The sequence below is a fragment of the Euprymna scolopes genome, chromosome 25 (assembly GCF_053919585.1).
Source record: "Euprymna scolopes isolate OS-2025 chromosome 25, ASM5391958v1, whole genome shotgun sequence".
NCBI classification, from domain to species: Eukaryota; Metazoa; Mollusca; class Cephalopoda; order Sepiida; family Sepiolidae; genus Euprymna; species Euprymna scolopes.
Window position 1 is genome coordinate 59329632 of NC_136506.1, and position 12261 is coordinate 59341892.

Below are 12261 nucleotides of genomic sequence, written 5' to 3' on the forward strand. Positions count from 1 at the left end.
ATGGGGGTGGAGGGCAGTGGGTGAGGTCAGAAGAGAGAAAGTGGATTGACCTCCCCTCACGGGGATGTCAGATTAGTCAGCTCAGATCCCCCGCAAGGGGGGAGAGCAGCGAAGGAAGATGCAGTGGGTGCTAGCGGGTCAGATTGCCGTGTTGCAATTAAGAGAGAGAGAGAGGATAGACATCTCTGCCCAAAGAGGGGATCAGAAACGAAACACAGGAAGCGAGAAAGAAAACCCGGTCTGCTCAATCCACTGGGAGAGCAGGGAAGGAAGACAAAGAGTGGGCCTGGCAGGTCAGAGTGCTGCACAGGCAATTAAGAGGGGAGAAAGTAGACCATTTCAACCTCAGAGGGGGAGGAGGAAATGAAGTACCCAAAAGAAAAAATGTTAAGCAAACCCGACCAGGTCGCGTCTACCAAAGAAAGTGTTGTCGGTCCCGAGAACAGCAAACTCCCAAAGATGGGATCGGTTTTCGGCTCCAGACTACCACACAATGGTGTCGGTCCTGGGGGAGCGAAAAGGGTCTAGACTCCCCAAAGAGGGGGTCGGTCCCACTAACCAAGGTTAGTAAAGTCACAAAAGTGACCAAAGTAAAAGCCTTAAACTTGACGGGTGGGTCAAGTGGCGGACCTCTTGAAAAAAATAAAAAAATGAGTAACTGGGAGAACAGATACTACACTTTGATCTTATTTATATATTTTAGTGCTGTCAAATGAAATTATAATTAAAAATCATAAAAACAAAAATAACAAACAACAAAATTAGGCACAAGGCCCTATAAGAAATTGGGGAGGGGAAGGGTTCAGGGTCTTTGTGACTATATAACAATTGATAAAAAGATGATTTTGGAGTCTCACTCTTGACTGGCAACATTTACCACAATACCTCATTCACTCTGTGGCTCCTAATCTAACTAATGATTCCCCCATCGTTTAGAGTATAAATAACATATGTACAATTGGTATAAAGAAAATATCTGTATGTTGTGTATGCATTTTTTTTTGTGTGTGTATGTGTATGTGTAAGAAAATAAAGTTCAATTTCATTTATAAAAAAAGTTTGTGAATTATAGGTAAAAAGTTTGTGGAGTGGGGAAAACTAGTCAAAAAAGTTCAATTCAAAAAATAAAATATACGACCTACTGGGATGTTAGTAAGACCCCCCTGCACTACTCTAAGTGATTAGACCCCCCCCCCCCGCACTGTTTTCCGGGGAGCCGAAAACAAGCAGGGAGATCCCTATTGCGGGTTGGGGAGAAGCCTTAGTACAAGTGGGTGAAAATACAGCAACGGGTGGAGGGGTTGGAGGGTGACCTGAGTAGGGAAGTGACCGGGGATGTTCAAAAAACAAAAGTGTGGCATATGGGGGGGGGAGCAGACTCAGAGGTTCTCTAGTACCAAAAAATAAAAAATCAGGAACCGGATCTCATTTGTACCACCAGTCAAGAGTCTTCTTAATTTGATTATGCTAAAAACCTAAGCGGGATGGGTTCCGAAGGACCCAGCACCGCCCATGCCATGCTCAAGGCGGGAAAACGTATTCAAACTTGGCTCCTGGACGGATGCACAAACTAGTGTTGTGTACCCACCTCTTATTAAACTCCGCTCGAGGCAACCTCCTCCAATCGCATCTGATCTTTACTTTAAGCAGATGTTTAAAGTAAACGATCAGATCCCGATCTGGAACAGATATCACTTCGCGGACCAACTTGAGGCGCGTGATCCAAATCACCATGCGCGCTACTGCTAGGATCACCAGGAAAACTATTCTTTCCTCCCTGGGGAACGGCGGCTCCATGTTGTAGACAAAATAACCTACGTCGAGCTCGAGCGGCCGCTCACCATCGATGCGAGCCGTTACCCCTCCGACGTACTCCAATAGGGCCTGGATCCGGCTGCAGCGGAAAAACGCATGCTCGACTGTTTCGAGCCTGTGTTCACCACAGCGCAGGCACAAGGCCCTTGTTTGTTTTTGTACAGGCAGAATTTGTTGGAGAGGGGCAGTGCCTTTCGGACCAGTCGCCAGGTCAGTGAAGTGTTAGTCAGAAAATCCCTTCCCGGCACCCAACTCCACTGAGAGCGAATAACCTCCATTGACCAACCTAATCGCCTACAAAGAGGATCCTTCGTGGTACCCACCACTAGTTCCCGATAAAGCTTCTTCCTAGGCTGATCATCAAGGACACTAGTCCCCGGCAAAGCTCTAAGAGTGGTCCGGCATTCGGAGAAGAACTTGGACTTCCCCCTCGGTCTACGACGACCTTCTACCGAGGGGTCGGGTTCGAGATTGGGAAACGAGTTCTCAACCGCAGGGACCCAAGGAGTGTTCTCCTCTAGTGAACGACCCAGGAAAGCCAATCTCTCAGCGTTTCTATGACACAAGAGACTGGGCTGACCCAGGCCTCCCTCACTCAGACTCTGGACACAGACCTCTCTGCAGGCATAGTGCTTACCCTCGTCCCACAGAAGTGAGTCGAGGCGCTTTTGTAAGTGGGTTAGGCATTCTGCAGGGAGAGGAAGTACAGACAATCGGTAAAGGATGAGCAGAAAGACGTATGTAGCACACGCCTCCGCCCGACCCTTCAAGGACAATTTCCTTCGAATCCAAGTCTTGACTGACGATTTGACCTTGCCATGTACTTCCGACCAATTTTTCTCCAGCTGAAGTCCCGGTCCAAACCAGACACCGAGAATACGGACTGGTCCATCGGTCCAACTGAAGATACTTGGAAGCGAGTTTACCCTGGTCCAGGCCCCCAACTGCAGGCCGACAGACTTGCTACGGTTGAAGATGGCCCCTGTGATTTCTTCTACACTTTGATCTTAGCCAAAAGGCCAAGAAAAGGATATTTATTTGGTTCCCCACCGAGCAAATTCGGCACAAGGCCATTTTAAATGTGAGGAGTAAAGGGGAAATGGGGACCAACTCCCCGCAGAGTAGGTGAGCTGGATAGTTACAATTGGTATGAAGGGTTTCCCCTAGAGTGACCAAGGTCTTATATGTGGGTATGTGGGGTTGCCATTTGTCATTCCTGGTCTCATGGCGGCATCACGTTGTCCACGACATTGGATATGGTAATTGGGCGAGGATGCTCAGGATCGATGCAAGCCATCACCTCACTGACATACAAGTACTGGTGGAGTTTGCAGCAATCAAAGAAAGCGTGATCAGTCGTTTCTATAGCCGTTGTCCCACAACGGGGACAATCAGGCGACTCCAAAAATCCGGAACTGCATTGTATGTTGTTGAGTGGAAGTGCATTTCAGGCCGATCGCCAGGTTAGAGAGAACTCTAAATTGTTCAAATGACTCGAACCTGGCATCCAGCTCCACGCAGAGTGGATCTCACTCTGCTGCCAACCCAAACACGTGCATAGCGGTTCGTCGGTGGCCCTCTCCACTAGATCCCTGTAGAGTTCTCTATGGGTAGCAGTCACAAGGTCGCTGGACCTTGGTAGTCATTTTAGCGCGGTTCAGCACTCTTTCATGTAGGCAGATTCTCCCCGTGGCCTGCGACAACTTTCGATAGAAGGTTCAAGAACGAGGTCGGGGAAGGCGGCCGTAACCACGGGGTGCCACAGTTGGTCATCTTGCATGTAGTGGCTCAGGAAGGCCAGCCTCTCAGCGTCTCGATGACACTTCAAGTCCGGCATTCCGAAGCCTCTCTCACACGGACGTTGAATACAGACTGTCTGTTCACCCAGTGTCTTCCTCTGTCCCAAAGAAGCGAAGACAAGCGTTCGACGAGAGCTATTAGGTGTTGTGCAGGCAGGGGAAGTATGGCCAGTCGGTAAAGGATGGAAGGAAAGACCTAAGTGGAACACGCCTCAGCTCTACCCTTTAAGGGAAGTTTCCTAGGAAGCCACAAATTGACTGCAGCCTCTACCTTTGACCATACCTCCAACCAATTTTTGTCAAGCTGGAGACCCAGGATCCGAACCGAGCCATATGTCCAGCTGAAGGGCGCCGGGAGGTTGCTGTTGCCCCTCTAGGTGCCCAACCTCAGTCTTACTGACATGCTGCGGTTTATCTTAGTCCCTGTAATTCTTTTGGAGCGAGCAAGCACCTTCGACATGATCTCGATGTCTCTAAAGCTTGACACAAAGCCAGGACATAGAGCAGGGGCGACAGCGAACAACCCTGACGAACTGACCGAGAGATAACAACGGGTTTCGAGCACTTTCCGTTGACTTGCACGATGGCTGTGGGCTGTCGATACATCACAGAGATCCACGTGCAGAAGTCCGGTTTAAAACTGGTGGACTCTAAGACAGATGCCAAGAAACGATGGTCGACCCTATCAAAAGCTTTGGACTGATCTAAGTTGATCAGCGCGGCTTCCGTGTCGTCATCTATCCCTCCCTCTAGGATCGTGCGTAGTAGGTGCAAGTTGTTCTGAATCGATCTCCCCTTCACAGCGTAGTTCTGTTCCAGTTCAACCAACTCATTGATAACAACCTGCAGCCGATTCAAAAGGACCTTGGCCAAAATCTTCAATTCTGTGTTTAGCAGAGTTATGGGCCTGTAATCGTCTAACTTTTCCCCACAATACCCGTCACATTTCCTCAGCAATGTGATCACTTCCTTGGTGACTTGCCCCGGGGTGGATACTTGAGCAAACCAATGGTTGAACACATCCGTCAGAAGAGGTAGAAACATGGGCGACAGCCTCAAATACAGTTTGTATGGCAGACCATTGAGTTCTGGCGATCTGTCACAGCTGACCTGCTTCAGCGCAGTAAAAACCTCCCGCTCCATCACCCGGCCCTCGCAACCAGCCGCTCTAGCCGCCTCAAGGCGGAGAGAGTCAGCCAAATAGTCGCTAAACTCAAGGACCGGAAGATCGGGCTTCTGCGTAAAACCCCTCGCAGATCTCCCGAGTCGATTCCAGGGTGCATCCATCCGGATGTCTTACCTTTGCAATGTACTTGTCTGAGCCACGCCTAGAAATTTCACGATGCGCATCAGTGTTGGAGTTGACTGCTTCATTGCCTATCTTTCTAAGCCTAGCTCTGACTACTTGACCTTCATAACGCTCGCTATTCTCACACAGAAGGTCCTGCTTAGCTAGTTCCTGACTAACCCTATCACCCTCCCCTGTAGCCCGGGCTAGTTTCTGCTCTAGCTTCTTCTTCATTTTGGCCTTATCTCGTGTGAGGCGACGGATACTTGATGGAAAAGGTTCTAATTTTGGCTTTTAGACCTACCCACCACTTACTCCCGGTAACCGCTGCCACTAGTGCCTTTTGAATTAATTCTATTAGCTTCTCTTGGAAGTCTTGTATCTCCAGAAGGGAGGTGTTTAACTTCCAGTCAGCCACTAAGTTAGGTCTATTTCCTAGCTTCAGCCGGGCCTAATTATGGTCCGTCTGGCCTAACCAAATGAACATGGGACAAGATAAGAAGTATACTTCGCCTCTCCTAACTAACATCCTGTCCAAGTAAGTGTTTGGATAGGAGGAAACGCTATTGGCCCACGTCTACATCTCCCACCCCGGATGCTCGACCCGAAACCTGTCGACCAAACCGCATCTAGCCATCAGATCAGCCAGACCGGACTCGCACCTCTCCGATCCTCTAGCATCGCCTCCTACCTTATCTATCTCGGGGTCTAACATGACGTTCCAATCCCCTATTAGCACTACCCACTTCCGACAATCTACAAACACGTCAAGCTGACTGAAGAATGAGACCCTCTCACGAGCGGTGCTAGGCGCATGAACTGCAATCACCCGAAGCACACAATCTTTTACAGCAACATCGGCCACAACCAGCCTACCCACTGCATCCCTATGAATAACGTCGACCGTCGCCGACAGGGTATGTTTAACCAGCATGGAAACACCCTTCCCCTGCGGGCTGCCATATGCTGAGAGAACCTCAAAATCTCAGGCCAGCACCTGACAGTCCACAGAGGAAACGAAATGCATCTCCTGAATCGCAGCCACATCCACTCCCAGGGACAAGAGGCGAGCCGCCCGGCCTGATGATCTCAACCCCCTCGCATTCAAACTAGCCAAATTCAAATCCATGGTACTTACCTTAGGGTGTGTCACACTCAGCTCCGAAGTCAGCAGGGGAGAGGACGCCGACATTATGTGCCACGCTCAAGGTGGTCAGGTTTTTCATATCCTGACCTTCTCTCGCAATGCCGTTGACGTCCAAAGGATAAATTAATTTCATGGCCCTGTAGAGTGACGGATGGACCAACACTGGGACCCTTCCCTTGCATTGTTTTAACAGTTCGTCAAGAGAAGGGTCATTTTTCTTAACCAGTTCGATTCCCGGAAACGCCCCTTTAGCGGCCTGCAGCTTTGTCCACAAGTTGGTCTTGCAGGACTCTGGAGTTCTGACAAAAGTTATTAGGAGCAGTAAATTTGAGGGTATATTTACATCTTTCCCCTCTATCTGTTTGTAATCGAGCAGAGGTTTTAAGTTTTTCCTCTGCCAATGGGAAATGTTTGTTGCCACAGATAGAGGGTCTACATAGCATAGTTCCTCGGGGGCAAGGGCTTTTAATTTGGTTGGTCTGCGTGAGGCAGAGGAGTCTCTCCCATCCCTCGGTTCATTCTTTTCTTTTTGGGGTGGTGGCTCAGTTTGCATTGGTGTGGTGCCTGGTGTTGGTGCTGGTGCGGTGTTTGGTGTTGGTGTGGTGTCTGGTGCTGGTGCAGTGTCTTGTTTGGGGGTGGAAGTGGATTTTGTTGTTAGGGGTGGTGTATGTTCACAGGGAGTGGGGGCCACCTTTTCTTCCCCTTTCCTTCTTTTTTATTCTTTCAAATGAACCAGGCAGAGGTGAGATTGAGTTCTTCTCCCTCTCACTTGCATATTCATCCTCAGAGGAGCAGTTTTTCTCCGCTTGATCCCCGTCTCGATTGGTGTGGGGACCGTTGGTTGTGTCTGCTCCTCTAGTTGCTGGTGTCGTTGCTGCTGCTGCTTCTGCTGCACTTGCTGCTTTTGCTGCTGTGGTAGTTGTTGTTGCTGCAGCTGTTTTCACAGCATCGGCTGTGGTGGCTGTTGTTGTTGCTGCATTTGCAGAGGCTGCTCCCTCGATTTTTGGGCTGGTGGTGGGATGGTGGCAGAAGGGATTATGGCTTTCGTTTTTGTCTTACTATCATGCTCCACTCCTTCCCCTTGGCCTCCTGGGTGGTTTGGGTTTTCTTGGAGCTGGGGTTGGTGCCACTGTTGCAGGGTTTGTTGCCGCCTGTTTTGGCGCGGGCGCTGTCTCAGGGGTTGTGACCGCCTTTTGGGTCGTTTGATTAGGGGTTACCCTTTGGGAACAGCTCCTAGCCATGTGGCCTTGCTTTTGGCAAAACCAGCAGTGCAGACAACGGCCCTCCACCACTACCATCATGCTGGCGTCCCTGTATGTCAGCAGCGCTGGTATCGCCCGAACACCCTCCCTCTTCAGCTTCATTGCTATTGTGTAGCAGCCCAGCTGAGTCCCAGTTTTTGACCGTACTGGGGTCACCTATTCCACCTCACTGTACTGGCTGAAGAGGCATCCTAGCAGTTCCGCAGGTATTTGGGTTTAAATACCTGCACCCGAGTCCTTCTCTTGCCCTGGTATTCGGCTATTAGTTTGACTCTCCCATGTTTTATTTCTTGGAGGTAGAGTCTCTCCGCATCATCCTTGGTGGGTAGGAGGATGTCCCACATGGCGAAGCTCCTCTGGTACAGTTATAGTACCGGGATGTTAAGTTTGTGGAGTAGCCCTGCCATGTCTTCCTTCTTCATCCCCAGGAGGTGGTTTTCTGATATATCTGAAATGGCGAGGACAGGACTCTGCCCTCAATCACCTCCCAGGCACCCGGTATGGGTTTTATATCTGCCCCCTCTATGTACTGTCTGTACTTTGTCAGGTACAGGTCTCTATACTCTTGAGGGTACAGTTGTTTTTCTATGGTCTTCCCCCACACAGACCCTCTTGGTGGTGTTGGTGTTGGTATGGGATCTTTGGTGGGGTTAGACCATTTTTGGTCTTTTATGGAGGTCGCCCCTGCCTATTTATTGGCGACGCTTCCTGCCTCCCCAGATTTCTTGGTCAGTCCTTTTGTGGGAGTATCCCTTTTTTTTGGAGGGGGGGGGGCTCCCTTTTCAGTGTCTTTTAAGCCTGACTCTCCTTTTTCGGCAACAGCTTCCCGTTTTGGGGAGTCAGCCTCTTGGGGAGCATGATCTTTTTTATTTACTTTGAGGCCATCTGCCCCTTCCTCGTTTGTGAGGTCCAGGCGGTATACTGCCTCATTTTCTTGATCTGCTCCAGTTTTGGGGGAGCAGCCCTCCTGGGGAGCGCTGTCCCGTTTTTTGTCCTTTTGGCCTGGCACCTCCTCCTTTTTGTGCTCGGAGTGAGATGCTACGACCGATTTTGGTTTTGCTCTCCTTTTGAGGGGGGGGGGAGTCGCCCTCGGGGGGAGCTGTTGGTAAATTTTCCCGCTCCTGGTGAGTGTCCAATAATGTCATATCCGGGCGGTACACCCCGTCCGTAGTTGTTTTTGCTCCTCCTGTTGGGGAGCAGTAGACCCTTGGCTGGGGGTATCCATATTGGTGGCCCCCCCCTGGCTGGGGGTATCCATGTTGGTGGCCCCCGGGCTGGAGGTGTCCCTTTTGGTTCCCTCTTCTTTTAAAAATCACCGTACAGAGTGACGTGGAGACGGTGTCCAAAGTGGGGAGTCGACTTTGGCGCCAAAAGACGGCAAGAGGGGAGATAGAACTAAGAGAGGTGGTGGGAAGATAGTGGAGGGAAGAGAGAAAGTTTTTCTGACCCTCCCTTGCGGAAAGGTCGTAAATTATCAGCTCGGATCCCCCCGTGATGGGGGGAGAGCAGAGAAAGACAGACAAAACTACCCAACAAGCTCGTCGGGTGTTCTGAGCACGAGAATGTGTCGCCAGAACAGCACTGCCTCACACGATGTATGTATCAGAACAGATACTACACTTTGATCTTGGCCAAAAGGCTAAGAGAAGGGTATTTATTTGCTCCCACATCGAGCAAATTAGGCACAAGGCCGATTTTTCATGTGAGGAGTGAAGGGGAAATGGGGACCAACTCCCCAGGGAGTAGGGGAGCTGAATAGTGACAATTGGTATGAAGGGTTGCCCCTACATTGACCAAGGTCTTATATGTGGAGTTGCCCCCACATATGGTCTTTGCTTAAGGCCAAGAAAAGCTTAAAAAATTAAGAACAGCATCTATTAACAATAGACCTTTGATCTTAACCAAAAAGACCAAGCACAAAAGTGTTATGGACAGACCGGCTGATAGACTGACCGACCGACCGACCGACGGAGTGACTTATAGAGTCGCTTGCACGCGACTAAAAATATAATGGATTTTAATTTCATATTTCTAATTTCATAACGGATTACCATACAAAAAAATAGGACTGATGGACCCAGTAGATCTTCCCAGATCATCTGTAATCTCTGAACGTATATACCATTCACTGGACAAAGCGGGGGAGGGCAGAGAGGTAGCTTTAGATATATCTAAGGCTTTTGACAGGGTATGGCACAAGGACCTCCTCAGGAAAATTAAATCATACGGTATCACTGGTAGAATACTTAACATAATTAAATCCTTCTTCGATAAGAGAAAAATCCAGGTTGTCCTCGATGGTCGTACATCTAAACAGTGTGATATAAATGCGGGAGTGCCTCAGGGGTCTATCCTTGGACCTCTGTTGTTCCTAATATTTATTAATGACCTCCCCGACAAAACTGCCTCTGAGATGGGTATATATGCTGATGACACTACACTCTATAACAGGCATGACAGGAAAACAAACGAACACATATCTAAAGAAATGGCAAAAACACTAGAGGATGACCTCCAATCTGTAGTGGAATGGGGACATAAATGGATGGTCACATTCAATGCCGCCAAGACTAAACTGGTTTCCTTCAATAATTACAAGAAACCTTCTCTGCCACCAATAGCAATGGCCAGTGACTCCCTGTCTGAGAGTATATCTTTCAAACTGCTTGGCCTAACGTTCACAGGAAGCATGAGTTGGAACAATTATATTGAAAACATTGCCAGGACCGCTGCGAAAAAGGTAGGCTCTCTCTATCATGCTAGAAAACTACTGACACCTGAAAGTATCCTGTATCTCTATAAGGCCACCATTCGCCCATGTATGGAGTATTGTTGTCACATCTGGTCTGTTGCGTCTACTACTAGTCTCTCGCTCCTAGACAAGGTTAAAAAAAGAGTCGCCAATCTGATAGGCCCTGAACTGGCATCTAAGCTTCAGCCTCTGTCCCATCGACGAAACGTTGCATCCCTCTGCCTGTTCTACAAGTATTTTAATGGTGAATGCTCTGACGAACTGCAGACACTTGTGCCCCTACAATGATGACACCCTCGACAAATCTGACAGGCAGCTAAATCCCACCCCCACACAGTAGAGATCTCTAGATGTAAAAGATCTTTCTACTCCAGTAGTTTCTTCCCCAGAACCGCTAGACTCTGGAATTCCATTCCAAGTTCCTGCTTCCCCAACTGTACTGACATGCAGAAGTTCAAGTGCAACGTGAACCGACATCTTGCTGCCCAAATCCCAACATAGTGTCCCAGTAGTTGCTGCCCCTGATAGTAGCCCCTTACACCAAAGTGGCAATGCGCCTTGTTTGGGGTGAAAATGTAAAAAAAAAAAAATTTGTTAAATAATAAACCACCACACCACTCATAAAAATAACTGTGTTAAATTAAACTGTTTTTAATATATATAAATGCTTTTAATATATATAAATGCTTTTAATATATATAAATGTTTTTAATATATATAAATGCTTTTAATATATATAAATGTTTTTAATATATATAAATGTTTTTAATATATATAAATGTTTTTAATATATATAAATGCTTTTAATATATATAAATGTTTTTAATATATATAAATGTTTTTAATATATATAAATGCTTTTAATATATATAAATGTTTTTAATATATATAAATGTTTTTAATATATATAAATGTTTTTAATATATATAAATGTTTTTAATATATATAAATGTTTTTAATATATATAAATGCTTTTAATATATATAAATGTTTTTAATATATATAAATGCTTTTAATATATATAAATGTTTTTAATATATATAAATGTTTTTAATATATATAAATGTTTTTAATATATATAAATGTTTTTAATATATATAAATGTTTTTAATATATATAAATGTTTTTAATATATATAAATGTTTTTAATATATATAAATGTTTTTAATATATATAAATGTTTTTAATATATATAAATGCTTTTAATATATATAAATGTTTTTAATATATATAAATGTTTTTAATATATATAAATGTTTTTAATATATATAAATGTTTTTAATATATATAAATGTTTTTAATATATATAAATGTTTTTAATATATATAAATGTTTTTAATATATATAAATGTTTTTAATATATATAAATGTTTTTAATATATAAATGCTTTTAATATATATAAATGTTTTTAATATATATAAATGTTTTTAATATATATAAATGTTTTTAATATATATAAATGTTTTTAATATATATAAATGTTTTTAATATATATAAATGTTTTTAATATATATAAATGTTTTTAATATATATAAATGTTTTTAATATATATAAATGTTTTTAATATATATAAATGTTTTTAATATATATAAATGTTTTTAATATATATAAATGTTTTTAATATATATAAATGCTTTTAATATATATAAATGTTTTTAATATATATAAATGTTTTTAATATATATAAATGTTTTTAATATATATAAATGCTTTTAATATATATAAATGTTTTTAATATATATAAATGTTTTTAATATATATAAATGTTTTTAATATATATAAATGCTTTTAATATATATAAATGTTTTTAATATATATAAATGTTTTTAATATATATAAATGTTTTTAATATATATAAATGTTTTTAATATATATAAATGTTTTTAATATATATAAATGTTTTTAATATATATAAATGTTTTTAATATATATAAATGTTTTTAATATATATAAATGCTTTTAATATATATAAATGTTTTTAATATATATAAATGTTTTTAATATATATAAATGTTTTTAATATATATAAATGTTTTTAATATATATAAATGTTTTTAATATATATAAATGTTTTTAATATATATAAATGTTTTTAATATATATAAATGTTTTTAATATATATAAATGTTTTTAATATATATAAATGTTTTTAATATATATAAATGTTTTTAATATATATAAATGTTTTTAATATATA